Source organism: Macrotis lagotis, chromosome 7, assembly GCF_037893015.1.
Source record: "Macrotis lagotis isolate mMagLag1 chromosome 7, bilby.v1.9.chrom.fasta, whole genome shotgun sequence".
NCBI lineage: Eukaryota > Metazoa > Chordata > Mammalia > Peramelemorphia > Peramelidae > Macrotis > Macrotis lagotis.
The window spans coordinates 171390036-171407635 of record NC_133664.1 but is presented as its reverse complement, the minus strand read 5'-3'; the positions used below and the strand labels follow the sequence as shown (position 1 = coordinate 171407635).

General features: G+C 41.1%; 1 protein-coding gene across 3 annotated transcripts in view; it reads right to left on the bottom strand.

Annotated features, from left to right (window-relative positions):
- Window positions 1-17600, bottom strand: part of FAM107B (family with sequence similarity 107 member B) — a 371993-nt gene that overhangs the window by 65328 nt on the left and 289065 nt on the right. The window contains exon 1 of one of the 3 annotated variants that reach the window (XM_074194081.1): window positions 14925-15016. The exons of 1 other annotated variant lie outside the window; for it this stretch is intronic. The gene's annotated coding sequence lies outside the window, so the exon portion shown is untranslated. Of the gene's footprint in view, window positions 1-14426; window positions 14516-14924; window positions 15017-17600 lie in introns of those variants that run through there. One more of the 3 variants, XM_074194079.1, reaches the window with a different exon arrangement.

Below are 17600 nucleotides of genomic sequence, written 5' to 3'. Positions count from 1 at the left end.
AAAATTAGAAATAATATATGATCTTACCCAGCAATTGGTGACTGACTTAAAAAATAATAGAACATAACTGCAAAGTAAGAAAATGAAAAATTCAGAGAAGATATATGAACTGATACAAACAGCAGAGCCAGGAAAATAACATACAATAATGTAATTTAAAACAATAATAACAACCCCATTTGCCTTGCAAAAACCTAAAAAAAATAATGAAAGGCATAAACTAAATACAATGACTAATCTTAATGTGGGGAAAGACAAAATACTTTCCAACTCTTAGTAGGGAGACAGCATAACATAGAATGCTATGCATAGATCACATTTTGTTACAAAGGTTGATTTCTACATAGTGTTGTTGAATACCTGCAGACAATGGATATATTAGGAAATGACTTTTTTTAAAAAAAATGCATCAATAGATTTTAATAGACATCAGCACAAATTAAAATACAATTCTCAGGCCCTTTGGTATAGCAGCATTTAAATATTTAAATATTATTGAACAGCTATGAGTATGCTAAATTAGGGTCCCTAACTCATTTTAAAACTTCTGACTGAAAAGGAATGAATGGTTTGTATCCAAACAAAACTAAGAACAGGTTCATCTTGAAACTACAGTCAAATTATTCAACATTTATTACCTCTCTGATATTTAATCACCCTGAATTAATCATACCTGAATTGTTGGTGAATAAAAATATAAAAAGGGTAAAGGGGCAGAGAACAACTCCACAGACTTTCAATCAGTATCCCTATTAAAAAAAAGTAAATATAAAAAATTTTTAAAAAATTACAAAATGAAACAGTCGTATGAAGGGGAGAAATGCCATTTGGTCATTTGTAAGTGACTAGACCAAAAAAAACAACATTCACTTCAAACTCAAGATCCTGTGTAACAAATGTTCAACCAATTAAGAATTGAAATTTAGAATCAAGGAGGCAGCTAGGTGGTACAGTAGATAGAGCACTGGCCCTGGAATCAGGATGATCTGAGTTCAAATGCAGTCTCAAACACTTATTACCTTAGCTGTGTGACCTTGGGCAAGTCACTTAACCCCACTGCCTTGCAAAAAGGGGGGGAAATTTAGAATCAAAACCACCTGAAAACAGTCTGCCAATTTACCATCCTACTCTCCAACAAATTCAAAAAAGATGTCTACCTTAAAGTTTCTGTCCTAGAGAGAAAAACAAAATAAATAGCTCCTGCTCTCAGAGAACTTTTAGTCTTCTGGGAAAGACTCAACTTGTATACAAGTAAAGGAAATACTATTTGATGAGGAAAAGACAACAGATTTGGCACCCAAGCTGACTCCCCATGGAAGTCCAATATTCTGACCAGTACAAAAGAGGGGAATATATAGTCCTTACAAAGGGGACAGACAACCTTGTCAAAACACAGTTAAGAAAGGGTACACTTAAGTCTGGCAATTCCCCAACAGTTAATGAATCTAGTTTGTCTGAAACATAAGGCTTACAAAGGATAGTAATGGAAAATAAGGTTGAAAAAGTAGAGGGACTTAAATGAGGAATTTGCATTGTATCTAAAAGGAGGAGCCCTGAAAGGATCATAGAGAAGATTACTCCACCCACATTTACTTACTACAAGGGGCTGCCTGGAAGAGGAACAGGGGAAGGATTATTTATTATGGGAATAAACTAAGGAAAAAAAACTTTAACAACCTTACAAATACATGGAAAACCAGCCCTATGGCTTTCACTGACAGCAGGGCACTGTATTACAGATCCCAATTCAAGAAGCATTCACTGTGAAGAACCTACTATGAACCAGGAATAGGGGAAACAAAAAAAAAAAAAGCAGAACTAAATGGCTGGGGAAACCTGTGTTCATAAAATGCTTTTTTTGTTGTTGTTAAATATAAGACTACCTGGGGAACTGGGTTTTGTGGATACCTTCAGGGCAATGGAGACATCAAACAAGTGAAAACTGAACTACAACTGTTAAAATAGTAAGTCCTGCAAATCCTAGCTACCATCAAACTAAGTTAGAAATAGTTACTGCCAAAGGACAAGCACCATCATCAAGGAACAGGCAGCAAGGTCCAGAGAAGCCCCAGGCCTGTGTGGGACCAACTCCAGAGGGACCTCTCTAGGTCTCACAGACTACTCCTCCACACAAGGGAGTCTAGCTAGGCTATTACTTCAAAGTATGACTTCCAGATGACTCTTCAACACTGACCAGCTCACTAGGCTTGGATCTTCAAATCCAACCAGAACCACAAAGTCCAAGAAGTAGTCCCATTTCTTTCTGCTCTTATTCCATGGAAATTAAAATGAGAGCAAAGGTAATCTCAGGCTCAAGGGAGCCACTTCAGTCTGATGACCCTGTGATTTTACTGGTGCTGCCGGCACACTGAAAGGTCATCAATGACTCACTGATGATCATAAAGCCATGATTTAGAGGTGCCTGCTCCATGCTGCGCCTCTCTCCAGACTGACAGATGACTGCAGCTGTACTTCCTCAGTTTCACTCATGGAATGTTTTCAGAGGCATAGTGAGCCAAGGCAAGAGCCTAGGCTTCATTTCCTCCTCAAGGAAGAGACTATCTTCTGAGTGGGCCCCTTTGGTTTGATTTCATCATACCTACTGGAGGAAAGGGGAGGGGAGAAGCAGGAGAAAGCTTCTATGATTCTAACTACAGAAACAACTCAGTTTTTCGTAACTGTTAGAAACAATAACCTAAAACAACAAAGAACAGAAGTTTTGCCTCCTTAAAGCATTGTTTTTCCCGTGCCACTCCACATACAGCAAGGTTATAGGGGATTTTCTATCATTAAAAAAAATTAAAAGAAAAATAAATTTTAGGAATGCACTTGTTATAACAAATTATAGCAGTACTTGCCCCATAAAAAAATAAGGAATTACCTTTTTTCCTCAAAGAAAGGAGTTTTATTATATTATTTTCATCTATGACATTCAGGACTTTAGCAAAAACAGATTACAGTATTGTTTCTACTTCACCTTCTTCATTTCCCCGTCTCCTGCCTGTCATTGAAATAACCCTGTAAAATGTATCTTCTATTTTTTGTTTTAGCATTTTCAAAATGAATTTTGTATTCTTTTCTTGGAATTCCATGCCCAAAGAGTTCACCATCTAATAGTAGCAGTTGGTATAACTGGTGCTCTCCCTATACTTAGCTTGGTATTTTCATGGACAGGTGACTCTTTCTTAACTAGTAACTAAGTAGAGTCTGCTGAAAGAGTCTTCAAAAACTCAAGAATCACTTCCAGACTCAAATGGGCTATATTAGAGTAGGGCTTTGTAGCAGTGGACCAAGTAGTGAGGTCAAGGTATAATCAAAGAGGTACACTAGTAGCCATAAAAAGGTAAGAAAATATGAATAGAGTTCCAAACTAGAAAGGACTTCATGTTATCTAATCCAAGTCATTTGTTTTAAATATGGAGAAACTAACCCAAGAGAGGCTAAAACTAAGCTGTCCAAGATCATTCAGCTTAAGTTGTCCAAAATCCTACAGCTAAGTGTGAAGGTTTGAGTCCAGGTCCCCGGATTCCAAATCTAAAAACTCTTTCCACTAATACAAAAGACCTAGAGGGAAAACAGGAATATAAATCATTATAAAATGAGAAAATATAGATGGGCTGAGACCAAAACAGAAGTAGTTAATACCTACATGCTACCCACACTGATGAAACCACAGATCCATGGAAGTATGTTTAAAGTCAGAAGTACTGGATTAAAAATGAAAATTGTCAGATGAGCAACAGGAGGATAGCTGTACTAAGATGGCTGAAAAAAAACCCTCCCCCAAACATTAAACTGTACTGACCCCTTGAACTAGTGGTATCACTTCCATGCCTAATATGTCAAAGAAATCAGAGAAAGAAACATTTTCATAGTAGTTCTTTTGCTAGAAGCAAAGAAAGTACCCATCATGTGGGATATGGCAGAACAAATTTGGTATATAAATAGGGACATTGCAACCCAAAGAAACAATGAAAGGAATAGTTTTGGAGAAACTGACTTGAATAAAATGTAAGCATATCAGAACAATTTATATAGTAAAAACAACACTGTACATAAAACAGCTGAAAATTCAAATTCTTGGGAAAACATAAGCATGAATCACCTACAATGGAGAGAACAGTACATATATATATATATATATATATATATATAGACACACATATATACGTATATATATATACATATACACATTCATATGAAGAAAAAGTATTCAAATAAATATATTCAAAGGAGGAAGAATCAATGTTTACTATCTATGTACATCTGGAAATTTACTGAACATATGTAATATGAGTAATATGGCAAGTGCCTTTCAGAAGCAACAGAACATAGGCTGACTTTAGTTAATGACGCCAGAACTTGATTAACCCTAAAAGATTAGTTCTCCAAAGTTAATGAGGGTCTCTCCCAGGCAAGCAACACGTTAATCTCATGTATTAACGTTTAAGCTAAAGTATGGACATTCAATCAATAATGTCAGGCAGGATGTAAAGGATATAATAACAAAGGTGAAACAGCCTCTACATAATAAAAATGTTTTTAAAACTGATCATTAGTGTCTCGTTCTTTTAGTAAAGTTTAGGGGGGGCTTTGTGGAAGCAAAAATAAAACAAGTGGAATAGGAGTATATTAACCAAAAAAAGAGTACTTTATTAGATGAGACCTAAGACTCATTCTAGTTCTAAGATTCCATTACAAATATAAAAAACCTCAATAGCTACAAGATTAAAGTGACACATAAATTTCCGTGTTTGAATAAAATATTTGCCACTTTTGAATCAATAAGTTAATTACTATATGCCAGATGTTGCATTTAGATATAATCCAACTATTTCATCTGCACTTTTAAAAAGTGTATATTTTCTGTAATTTTGATAAATGAACCAGGAAGAGGCCAACAAGTGAGACTACAAAAAAGGAAATATTTGAAATTACTGCATTATATGCTATGGTCCCCAATGAAGTATACGTAAGCAACATGCTCAAAATTGTATTTAACTATTATTTTGTTTCAAACACAAAAAAAGGGGGCAAGCCTTAGTCTTTTAATCATCACATATCTCAAATTTATAAAGTGTGGAAAAACAAGAAGCTTATGAATGAATAACAGCAGGTTGGAAGCTTAAATGGTTTAATCTGTGCTAAAATGAAGTTTAACAATAAAAGCCTGAAGAATGAACAAAAATACAGGGAAATTTTGATTACATTAGAAGCGTTAATTCAAAGATTGAAGTTCAAGGTTCTGTTCTTTCTACACTAATTAAAACCTATTCAATTTCTCTACTAGAACCTCACAAAAGTGGTGACTGGTAGGTAGTGGGAAGGGAAAACAAACTACCAGGAAGACTGTAATAAAAATGGCCTATGAAGGTGCTAAAATTAAGATAATTAAAAGAGATAACTGAACAGCACCAAGTTGCCCATAATACATTCAAGTCAACAGGCCCAGGTTTCCCAAGATAATAAATCCTCCAACAAAAGCTAAGTGACAACCAGAGACTATACCTCTACTCAGGGATATTGTACAGAAGGTACATCTAAATTAGTAACCTCTGAAAGTGTCTCCTTAAAAAAGAGGGGGGGGAGCCTCTAAGTTTTCTTTTCTATATACATACATACATACATAATACACACAAACACACAATACATAATCAACCCATGAATGCCACACACCTTGCCCTGCCACTTAAGCATCACACCCTCCAAACTTTCTTATAATAACAGAATATTGGGACATTATCCCTCCTTAGGTTAAAGGGATGTCTTTTTGCACCTTGGGGATTATTATTTCCTAATGATATTTAGAGGAAAGGGAAAGAGGAGGTTAAGAAAGTTGGATTAACATAATCCAGATTGGAGAGGTTCCTACTTTCTAGACCTTGAAAATTAAAGTCATTAGTGATGACAGCAAATATCTTGTTGCTGTATGTTCAATAGATTTTATCTGTTTCGTAGATCATCATGGACAGAAAAAATTCACCACTTAGCAGTCAACCAGTCTTTTCTATTGATGAGTACTTCACATTTACCTAGCTGGACCTCAAATCAAGCAGGGTCCTGTTACCCGGCTGTAGCCCACCAGAACTAGCCCAAACTTGTGCCACCCTCTGGCCTCTGGGCTCTAAGAATACAATTTCACCTCTGCCCACTCAGTAAGTCATGAAGGTAACATGTCTATCCAATTCAAAATTTCTGAATGCTACAAGGAATCTTATTAGTTCAAACTTCTAGAAAGCTTTTTAAAAGTGAAATGAGCCACCGAGACAGCAGAGTTCAGTGGAAAGAGGTTTTTCTTCACAAAAATTCTACATGGCTGATGAAGTCAATTCCAATTTTACAGATTAAGAACCTGAGGTCAACTGAGTGGTCCTGTGACTTATCCAAGAGAACAAAGTTTGGTTAATGTATAAAAAGGAATTCAAATTCAAAGAAAGCTAGGCATTTATGTAACATCATGAGATTTGCAAAACATAGTTTATTTATTTCATTTGATTCTCAGAACAACAGTGGGAAGTTTTGGTAGTTTTACAGATGAGGAAACTAAAGCTAAAAGAGGTTTAGTCATTCAGTAAGTAAGCTTAGCTTATAGAGTAAATACAAGCTACAGTGAGTTAGCTGAGGCAATATCTGAACTAAGGTCATGACTCTAAGGTTACCGCTCTTACCCACAGCACTGCCTAGCTGCTCCAGGCTTCAAGTTCAGGATTCTTTGCATTTTCCTCAAGTTGTAGAATACACTTACATATATGCTTTCTATTTTTTTTCTGAAAAGTCAAAGAGGGGAAAAAAAAAAGAAGCTAAGAGCATCCTTGACAAACCTGGCATATTTCATCATAATGCCTACATATATAGTAGGTTCTTAATGTTTTTTGATGAATTGATTGCCTCAAACTGCCTTTTGTAGCTTCAACTTAACTACAGGAAAAATAAAGGCTATGGAATAAGGAACTGTATCTTAAATAACTATGGACTGACAGGACAGCCTATTAGATGGATTGACTGATTCACCTTCAATTTAAAAGTTAAGTAATACACAATTTTATCTTTTCTTAGAATTATAAGTTACTCAAAAGTAGGGTTGCACAATGGATAGAACACCAGACCTGGAGTCAGGAAGATCTTCCTTAGTTCAAATCTAGCCTCAGACACTTACTGGATGTGTGATCCTGGGCAAGTCACTTAATCCTGTATGCTTCAGTTTCCTCATATATAAAATGAGCTGGAGAATGATACAGCAAACCACTCCAACCTCTTTGCCAAGAAAACCGCAGGACAAGTCACAAAGAGTCAGTTATAGCTGAAATAGCTGAACAAAAACATCTATCTTGTTTGTTATTCCAAATCAAAATCTAGGATTAAGCCAAAATTTTAAAATTTATTGTTTGAAAAAACTAATCTATATATTTTTTTTAGGTTTTTGCAAGGCAGGTGGGGTTAAGTAGCTTGCCCAAGGCCACACAGCTAGGTAATTATTAAGTGTTTGAGACCAGATTTGAACCCAGGTACTCCTGACTCCAGGGCCGGTGCTTTATCCACTGCGCCACCTAGCCGCCCCTAAAAATACTAATCTATATTTTGATAGTCTTTTGGAAATTTAGGAAACAGGCATACATAAATACTACATGTAACTGACTTAACCAGAAATGAACCAGAGTTTAGATTGAAAAAGGATTAAGTCTGTAGCTTTAATCCCCCTAAATTTCCAAATTTTTCTTTGCTCTAAAAGTGACCCTATTTTCTGAACAAAAAAAAAAAAAATCAGGACACTTGGGTTACAAAAGTATATTCCTTTTGTAAGGCCTCATTTTTAAAAGTACACTTTTTTTCCCTTGAAATCAGGTCTGGCCTGGAAAATCTGTGTCATATGGTCATCATATTCATAACTTACTAAGGACAAAACTAGAATTAACTCTTGAGAGTGTAAAAGATGCTACAATTAAATTAGAATCATGCATTTAGAACTTGAAAATTCCTTATTTAACTATTTCACTACTCTACGATCCCCAACCCCCCATTCACTCCCTGTTTTATAATAAGGAAACTTGGAATCTTAAATTAAATGATTTCCCCAAGACCACATGATTCAGGAACAACATCAGGAAGGGAGCCCAGGTTTCAACTACTAGTTCAGTACCCTCTGTATTGCAATATTACCAAAATACTCTTTCTTTCAAATACAAATACTTTCCATATCCAATGACTTTCTTTGCAAAATAATGAAAACTGGACCAAATAATCTTCAAGGTCATTCCCGGCACTAATGTACCCTGTAGTTCAATAAAGGGATGTATTAAGTTAAAGCCAGTAACATAAGCTGATCAGAAGCATTTGGGTCTCTTCACACAAAGCCATGAGAATGGAAATTATCAGATTATTTAAAAATTGAGGATATTATGCCATATGTGGGGACAAATGCTAAACACAGAGTTAAAGTTGCGTACTTCGTTGGATGGTGTCATTTCCTACCAAGATGTTGTTTCCAATAAATAAATAAACAAATAATTGTATTTTTCTTGAAAAGCAAACCTTGGCAAATTTTGTAGCTGAATGTTTTTAATCAAAAGGCAATTCCGTTTCAACAGAATTCCTACATAAACAGATCACTCTAAGATGACAACGTAATTCTATTTAGTTAACCTAGAATTAAAATGTGAGATATACACATATCCTTTTCCTCCTCTTGGATCACAAATTATGATTTCCTGATGAAGAACACTATCCCATCTGTGATTCCAATAGCATCAAAGGGCTAATCAACTAGATGTATCTTTATAGTATACTTGTAAGAAAACTATTCATTCCAATGGGGGTTAATTCCAGTCATGGAGGATACCTTTGTTTATCAGTCTAAGGTTAAAGGTACTGTTTCTAATATGCCAGCATTTTCTCAGCCCAGTTTCCCTGACTCATTCCTCCCATCCAACTTCATAGACTAGCTTCCCTGACACAACCTCCCCCCATGCTGCCAGAGAGGCCCTCATTCCCCTAGACTGGGGGCACAGCAAAGTTGTGGTCCCCTCCAGTTAGTGCCTCTCAGGCTTGGCTGATTTAGTGATTATCTAAAACCACTGAGGAACCATTCCCTGATGACCACACTTATTATCATGCTGCCAGAGCCCAGTCTAGAGAAGTTAAAGATCATTATCCTTGCTAAATACACTTACTGTGTTTGAACTCAGTAAACTTCCTTTGTTCAATGACTCAAAAGTGCCTCATTACATCTCAACATCTAACTTGAACTGAGGGGGACTGGGATTAGAGCCCTGCCTACAACATCTAATATTTCTTATACATTTGCATAAGGACAATATTTATTCTCTTATTGGCTCCCACAACAACTCTGTTAAGGAAGAGAATTAAAAAGGGTGTCCCAAAAGTCCTAGTGCAGCTTTAAGCTTCAATAAGTTGTTAGGCAGGGCAAAAGTCTTGATTTTTTAGACAGACAATGCTTCACTTTAATCAAGGAGTTAGTACCTTGCTTTCCTCAGGTTACTGTATCTACTCTGCATGTATCTTATATCTACCAATGTAGAAACATGTCTCCGTCATTAAAATCTAAGATCCTTGAGGGTAGAGGCTATTTTTGCTTTCTCTTTCTTGTTCCAGGGCTTAGAGCAATAACTGTTATATAGTACACATTTATTAATTTATTTTGGTGGAGGGTTAAGTGACTTGCCTAAAGTCTCACAGCTAGGTAATTATTAAGTGTCTGAGGCCAAATTTGAACTCAAGTTCTCCTGACTCCAGGGCTGGTGCTCTATCTACTGTGCCACCTAGTTGCCCCTATTAAATGTTTCTGATTAATTTGGCAAATTTTTCTTTCCATAAAGTTAGATTATATGACCTCTCTACTCTTAATAGAACTTCTAGAGCTAACATGGTTGAAAAGTGGATTACCCTGAGATCAACCAAGTGGTTCTAAATTATCTAAATTTCTCCAAAGTATCCCAGCAGGTGGCCAATGATAGAGCAAGGACTCCTCCTGCCAGGGCCATATGTACCAGTGGAGTAAGAAAGGCTGATCGTCCAGGGTCACAGTCTTGGAGAACCTTGGGTCATCTCCATCAATGAAGCATAGCATAAAGTAGAGATGAGGAAACCAAGGTCCAGAAGATAACCTAAACTAAGTTATTCAGCTAATTCTGACAAGAGGAGGATTCTGGGGGCCTGTCATAGAGAAAAGGACAAATTAGTAAACCCAGCACAGGTATTAATGGTGTCCCTGTCATGGTCCAAGCAGGGATTTAGTTATTAGAAGCCTGGTCTTCCTGTACCCTTGTCTTATCCATGTCATGAATTATGCTTCTATGGAGAATGAAACATAGACTCTCTAACACACCAGAAAAGAATAAAGTAACTGATAAGAATTAGAGATAAATAGGAATCCAGATTTCATTCACTAGAGAAGAATAGTAACCAGGTCTAATTAAAAAAAAAAAGAGGAAAAAAAAGACTGAGGGAGATGGTTGAAGTTGCAAGACTTCACATTTCAACATTTTACTTTGTCTAAGGAGCTGAGATGATCCCAAAACACTGCATTCCAGTTAATTCTCACGATCACTTTAAGAATTACATATATTCACATTTCCTCATTTAGCAAGAGGAGAAACTGGAAAATAGCAAAAGGACATCCAGGGCCTATCATGACTCAGAAATGGAACCAGAAATATAACTGATGATGCCCCGCTAATTCTAAACCAGTAAATACAAAGCTCCCTCTTTTGCAAGAGTTAAGTCTAAAGTCCTTATGTTATTATAGAATGCTATTTCCCAATTACCTCCCCAAATCCTAAATTATCAATTTTTTTTGATAATACTAAATGGTTAGATATTGCCGTGCACTGCTTTATGCAAGGTTTCCTTTTTTTTTTTTTTAACAAATCCTTTAGAACAATCCGGTTAAAGACACATGTGAAGTGAAATTAGTGGTCTCTATTTTCTCAGTCTGTCTCCTCTATCTCTCCCATCCTTTCTTTTCAAAATTTAAAAAGCATCTAGTTTCAAAATATTTACTCAATAAATATTTGTTAAGCATTTGTGGTATACTGAGAATCTATGTCCAAAGTGAGTACTGTATAATACATAAAATGAATAAACCAAAACCACATTCCATACTTTCAGAAGGCTTAACTTTTCTGTTCTTTACCAACTCCTAGTTTTCATTCAACAACATATTAGGTCTGAGATCAGAATCACCCAGATACCAGACCTGGATTCTCCTCCGTCAATCCCGACTGTTGGGAACCCAGGAACAACTTCATATGCCAAGTATGGGGAACCTAGGGGAGTCAGGATAATTCACTGGGCACTCAACGTGGAAGGGCTTAATCAAGTTCAGTAAAGCATCACAACATCAGCTGAAGGGTATATAAACTTCATCACTGTGGAAGTAATCTTAAATTATCCTCCCCCTAAACAACTCCATCAGCCCAGATCAACCCACCTGAAGAGAATTTTTTACATGGTCTTTTCCTCCCTGCATATTCAGAAACATTCAAATATCTATCCTTAACTATAGTAACTATCATTTTCATCCAGTTGTCCTGGATATATTGAAAAAATAGCTAATAAATGAAATTAGGATTAGATAAGGAGTCCAGAGGTCCACGTTTCCATTGACCAATTCTGTAACCCTGGGCAAGTTGTTTAACCAGGATTACCTCACTTTTCTCATCTGTAAAAGGAAGGCCAAATGAGATTATGTGTAAGGTGCTACTTAGCACATTGCCCAGCATTGAGTAGTCCTAGATGTATTTCAGCTATTATTATTATTAAATAGTTCATTACAGCAATGAATCCTCTCTCTGACCACACCCTAAAGGAAAACTCCCTGGCCCTGGGATCAGAGGACCTGGGTTTGAATCCCAAAATCAGAGCTAATACCTTTATGACCTAAGCCAAATCACTGACCCCCACCCCACCCCCGGCCCTTTCTGAGCTTTAGTTTCCTTTGTTGTCCAAAGAAAGTTTGGTCTGAATGATCTCTAAGATCCTCTAAATGCTAAGAACTTGTGAGCCCTCTATAAACCTGAAGGGAGTTAATATCCCTAGAGTCTCTTACCTCTATTCACCATGGCTGAATAGCACCTTATACCAGACAAACAAAAATGCATGTTGATTTTATCATCCCTTTTACTTCCAGTATACCTTCCTCAAGATGAGAGGGAAGGCTGAGTTGGTGCTTCCATTTCCTACTCCCCTGACCAACAGGTTGTCCCAGGCTTAGTGTAAAAAAGCCTATATATGGAATCAAGACACCCTGGGTCCAAATCCCAAATCTGCTACTTGCTCTCTAGCCCTGTGACTTAAACAATGTCTGGGGTTCCATTTCTTCATCTCTATAACAAGGACAAAACAAATGGCCTCTAAGGTGCTTCCTCCTACAATCCCTAAATGGCAAAGGTGAAAATCACAAAAAAAACGTGCAGAATCCAAAAGTTCCTCTTCACAACAGAAAGGGGGGGGGGGGAGGTTTCAAAGGAGGTAAACAAAAAACAAGTCAAAATTAGAGAGAAGGGAAATAGGAAAGGAAAAGGAAGTGAACTAGAACAGGGGGCCCCATCAGGTGACCTGAAGCTCCCCACACTCACACTGGCTTGGCTGCTGAGTGCATCTCTGCTTTCAGGCAGAGCCAAGTCAGATCTTTAGCTGTAGTACAAGTAAAACTTTTCCCAGTTTGAAGTACCACCATCTGAGAACAACCTGAGTCAGGAATCAAAGCCAGGAGATCAGGCACTCATTCTTTTTGCTTTCTGGAAAGCTCTATTTCTCTGCCTCTTACCCAAAGAAAAGCTGTCAAGTCCTTTCCATCTTCAGCTTCCATGGTTTAAAAAACAGAAAATCATCTGTTCTCAACCCCCTGACTCTCTGTGGAGGCCAGAGGAGACAGTGCCCACAGCATCTCTCAAAATCTAGTTTTCAACATTCAAGGAATGCAAGTTGTGTTACTTCCCTTAGAACATTTTCCAGCCCAAGATGAAGTGGGGCCATCCCATCAAATGGACAAGGATCAAATCATGGCCCCAGGAGAGAAAGAAGACATGAAGAAAAGGAAATCATCTCTCCCTTCTGCAAGCTTCCACCATGGATCACACCTCCAAGGCTCAGGAGTTCTCTTGGCTTTCTTTTCTATTCAATTTTCTGCTTTAAGGAACTACTGCTAGATCTCAACATTTGTGCCACAACACTAACAAAACCATCTTTTGCGTACTGCCATCATTCACTTCCTGGTCCTTCAAGAACACAATCTTCTAAGTGCTCCCTTCTTGAAGACCATCTTCTTCACTACTCAGTACCCTGAGTAGAAGTCCAAGTCAATAAGAATTTTACCCTTTTGACGGAAAAATTAAGATGAGAGATCCTTGGTACCTCAATTGCTTGGTGAGAAATACCTTTAATCTCTCTCTCTGTCCGTCTGTCTGTCTCTCACACATACATCCCCTCATATAAAGCTGACTAAATAAAATTGTTTACGAACCCCACTTCCCCCCCCCCCCCCCCCCCCCGTGGAACCAGAGTTAATTCAATTTAAACAACATCATCCCTCACTGTCCTTGTTCATGTTGGGCAAGTGCCGGGCTCTCTGCCCGCTGGATGGAGACAATTCAGGATGAGGATACTTGAGTTCTCAAAGTCGCTTCCCTGCCGGAGGGCTACTGGCTCCCACCTGCCAGGCGTCGCCCCGTTGCCCCCGTCCACCAGCCGAAGCACTGCCGGCCCATGGACCTGTCCGGGCATCTGCCGGGCCACGTGCTCCGGGCAGGGCTGCCCTGGTGAGGAGGGCACGAGTGTCGTGGGTTGTCCCCGCTCCCGGGGCGCAAAACTTGGCAAATCTGGGCAAGGGCCAAGGCGCCGCTCACTCCCTCCACGCTGCCCCCCTCCCTCGGGGCCGGGACCCCCCCCCCCCCCGCTCCTGCCCCTGGGCGCAGCGCGCTGAGGTCCCCGGCGGGTGCCCGGGGGCTGCCCCCGAGGGCCCCAGGCTGGGCGCGGGGCACCTCACGGATGACTTGTTGGGGAACAAAGCCCCCTCCCCGAACCCCGGGCGGCCGCGGGCTCCGCCAGCCTCCTTTGTTCGCCAGACGGCCGCGTCCTCCCGGGCCCCCCGCAGCCGGGCCGGTCCGGGCCCCCCGCAGCCGGGCCGGCCCGGGCCCCGCGGGGGGCGCACGTGGCCGAGCCCCCCGCCGCGCGCCCCCGGCCCGGGCAGGGGCTCCCCTCCGCCCGCCCCCCGGGCCGCCGGCTTCTCCTCCGCCTCCGCGCCTCGCTCGGCGGGGATGCCCGGGAAACTTTCCCCGTGCCGAGCCGGGGAGCGCGCCCCGAAGCCCGGCGCGGAGGGCAGGGGCCGCCTCGCAGCCGTCGGTCCCCGCGCGCCCCCCGGGCTGCTGTGCGCCCGGTGCCGGAGCGCGGCGCAGCCGGAGCCTACCTACCTCCCTCCCTCCCTGGGCCGGGGTCTCACAAAGGAGCGCGGCGGCGGCGGGCCCGGGCTCCTCCCAGCGGCGGCGGCGGCCGTTGTGGCGCTGCCAGTCGGGCCCGGCGCGCGGCGCGGGGGAGGGGCGCGGCCGGGGCCGGGGCCGGGGCCGGGGCGGGGGGGCGCGGCCGCGGGGCTCCGGGGCAGGGCTCGCGCGCTCCGCGCTCCGGGGCGGCTCTTCACCGCCGGCGGCCGAAGCGGCGGAATTAAGCGGCGGGGCGGGCCGGGGGCGGAGCGCAGGCGCGAGTCACGGGCCCGCCCCGGCCCCCCAGCCCCCCGCCGGGACTGGGCTCGCTCCGGGCCGCCCCCGGCCCGCCGCCTCCAGGAGTCCGGGGAAAGTTGGGGCCCGGTGGGGAGGGGGGTCGTGCGCTTTGTTTGTTTTCCCGGGGGGAGTGACTTGGAAAGGTGTCGCCCCCAGGAGGGGACGGCGGAGCCCCCTCCCCAAGCCCTGGCAGACCTCGGCCGAAGGGCGGTCGCGGGTCCTTTTCCTTTTAAAAGGCCGCCACGTTCCTCGAGACCGCGACGCGTGGGAGAAGAGCGGCCCCCACGGCCGGCCCGCCCCTCGGGCCCTGCCCACTCCCTCTGAGCCCTCCCGGCCCGGGCCTGCCCAGACTGGAAGCTACCTGAGTCACGGCTGGCAGCGGCTGGCAGCCAATCACGAGCGCAGCGCGTGCCCCCAGCTGCCCCGGCAGTGCCAGAGCCGGCGGAGCATCCCCGCCGGGCAGGGACCGCGGCGTGGGCTCGGGACGTGGACTTCATCCACGGACTCCAAGAGAGAAAAGCCGCAACAACCAGCACCAAAGAGAGAAAACTCCCTCTGGACCTCACATCTCAGCCTGCACATGTTCGCGTGGACTCTTATCTGATTGGTCTAAACTTGAGAAATTGCCAAAGTGCCAGAAAGTTCTACTATTAGAGCTTAACCAAAAGTGAGCCTTCTCTGGGTTTCAGTGTTCGGTGCAAAAGTGGAGCAAAGGTAAGGATGCAGGGTCAGATGCCCTATTGAGATTAGACAGGCCTGTGGGAGGATCAGGGATGCCCAGATTGAGATTCATCTCACATGCTCCAAATTCTGCCTGATAACTTTTCCGGGATAAACCCGAGCCCTTGCAACAGGAAACTGAAAATAAATGACGAGCCACGGTGGAGGAGTGCAGTGGAGAGAAAACTGGGAGGATAGTCAAGACTTGAATTCGCTTCCCTATCTGATACAAACTGGTGACCTTGAGCAAGTCATTTGACATTTCAAGTTCCCTCAAACGATTCTCTAAAGCTGCAAGTTGCAACATAATTGCAGATGTGAGTTGGAAAAGGAACATTCTGACCCATTCACTACAGTAATTCTTACCTAGTCTAAACAAAGAGAATACTTAAAAAAAAAAAATCCAAGACCATCATGAATGAACGAGGTTCTGGAGGTTCAAAAACAAAAGAGCCCTTGACTTCAAGGACTTGACATCTTAGTAGGAGCTACCACAAGGTATACAGAAAAAACATTATAAAGAGAATTTGAAGAGGAAAAAAGTCACCCGTAAGGTGGGCTCAAGGAAAATTTCATGGAAGAGTTGCCACCTGAGCAGCAGCAGGGGGAATATAAGGATACTGAAAAGCAGAAATGCAGAGTGCATTCCACTCATGGGGAACTACTTATGGCAATACACAGAAGCCTGAAGCAGAATGTGTGTTTTCAGACATAGTTAATAATCTAGTTTGACTTGGTACCCTACAATGCTTCTGCATTAAAGATTATCCAGAGTTCAACTCTGGATCTTCCAGAATTGCATTATCATCTTGTATTAAAATATTCAACAAGTACAACTTTTTTTTTAAATAGAGGCTTAAGGCTCTGAGCTTAAATTCAGCAAACAGAATCAGTGAAAAAATGATTTTTTAAAAAAATACCTTAGCTTCTTAAGGCAAGACAAATTGAGCATAAAGTAATGAAGGAGAAATTGTGGCAACCTGTGTCAAGAGACTGGCATCCAGATGTCAAAGTTCAAAGGGAAAAACACATTTAGAACTATCAATCCTTTTGTAATACAAATTTAATATTTTAATTCACTTTAGGAAGACAAAATGGAGCCAGAGATTCAGAAAATAGTCAAACAAAAGACTACAATCCTAAAAAAAACCCAGGACCCAGGAAGATCTGAGTTGTTTTGGTTTTTTTAGGTTTTTGCAAGGCAAATGGAGTTAAGTGGCTTGCCCAAGGCCACACAGCTAGGTAATTATTAAAAGTTTGAGACCGGATTTGAACCGGTGCTTTATCCACTGTGCCACCTAGCCACCCCAAGATCTGAGTTTAAATCCCTACTCAGATACTATCCCTGGGCAAGTCTCTTTAACTTCTATTTTCCTCAACTTTAAAAATAATATCTCCTAGCGTCATTATGAGAATCAAATGAGATATTTGTAAAAACAATTTAGTACAGTTCCTGAAAGGATAGGTTGTTTCATTTCTCCCTCTCTAAAAGAACAATAATTGGATAATGTCCCAAAACTATTTCTTTCTAATGTCTAACTAGTATAAAGTGAGAGAAAAGAATACATTATACTTTAATAGTTTATAAACCATTCTCTTCACAACAGTTCTATGATATGTATGTATATATACATAATATATTTATACATTTTGTATATATTATATATCAAGTATTATTCTTCCCATTTCACAGAGAAGAAATCAATTGACCCAAGATCACAAAGCTAACAAGCAGCAGAGCTAGAACTGAAACCTGATTTCAAGTCCTAAAGTCTGGGAATTATAGTAGATTCCCCATCCTGGATCTATGGTGTTTCAGACTCCATTTACTGAGGCTGATCTACTCTTCATTGACAAAGCAAGTTAAGACACTTGTTTTAGTGAATTCATTTGATTTAACATTTTTGTTTTAGGAAATCATAGAACAGAATCCAAAAAGCTGGACAAGACTTTGGTCGTCATCTGCTATAATCCCCCATTTTCTTTTTTTTTTTTAATTTTTATCAGCTATCCCTCCTCTCCCATTATAAAACCATCCCATATAAGAGAGTATTTTTAGAGAGAGAGAAAAAAAATCAACACAAGGCATTGATATATTGAAAAAAATCCTAAGATATGTAATGTATAACACCTGTGGGACCACCTCCATGA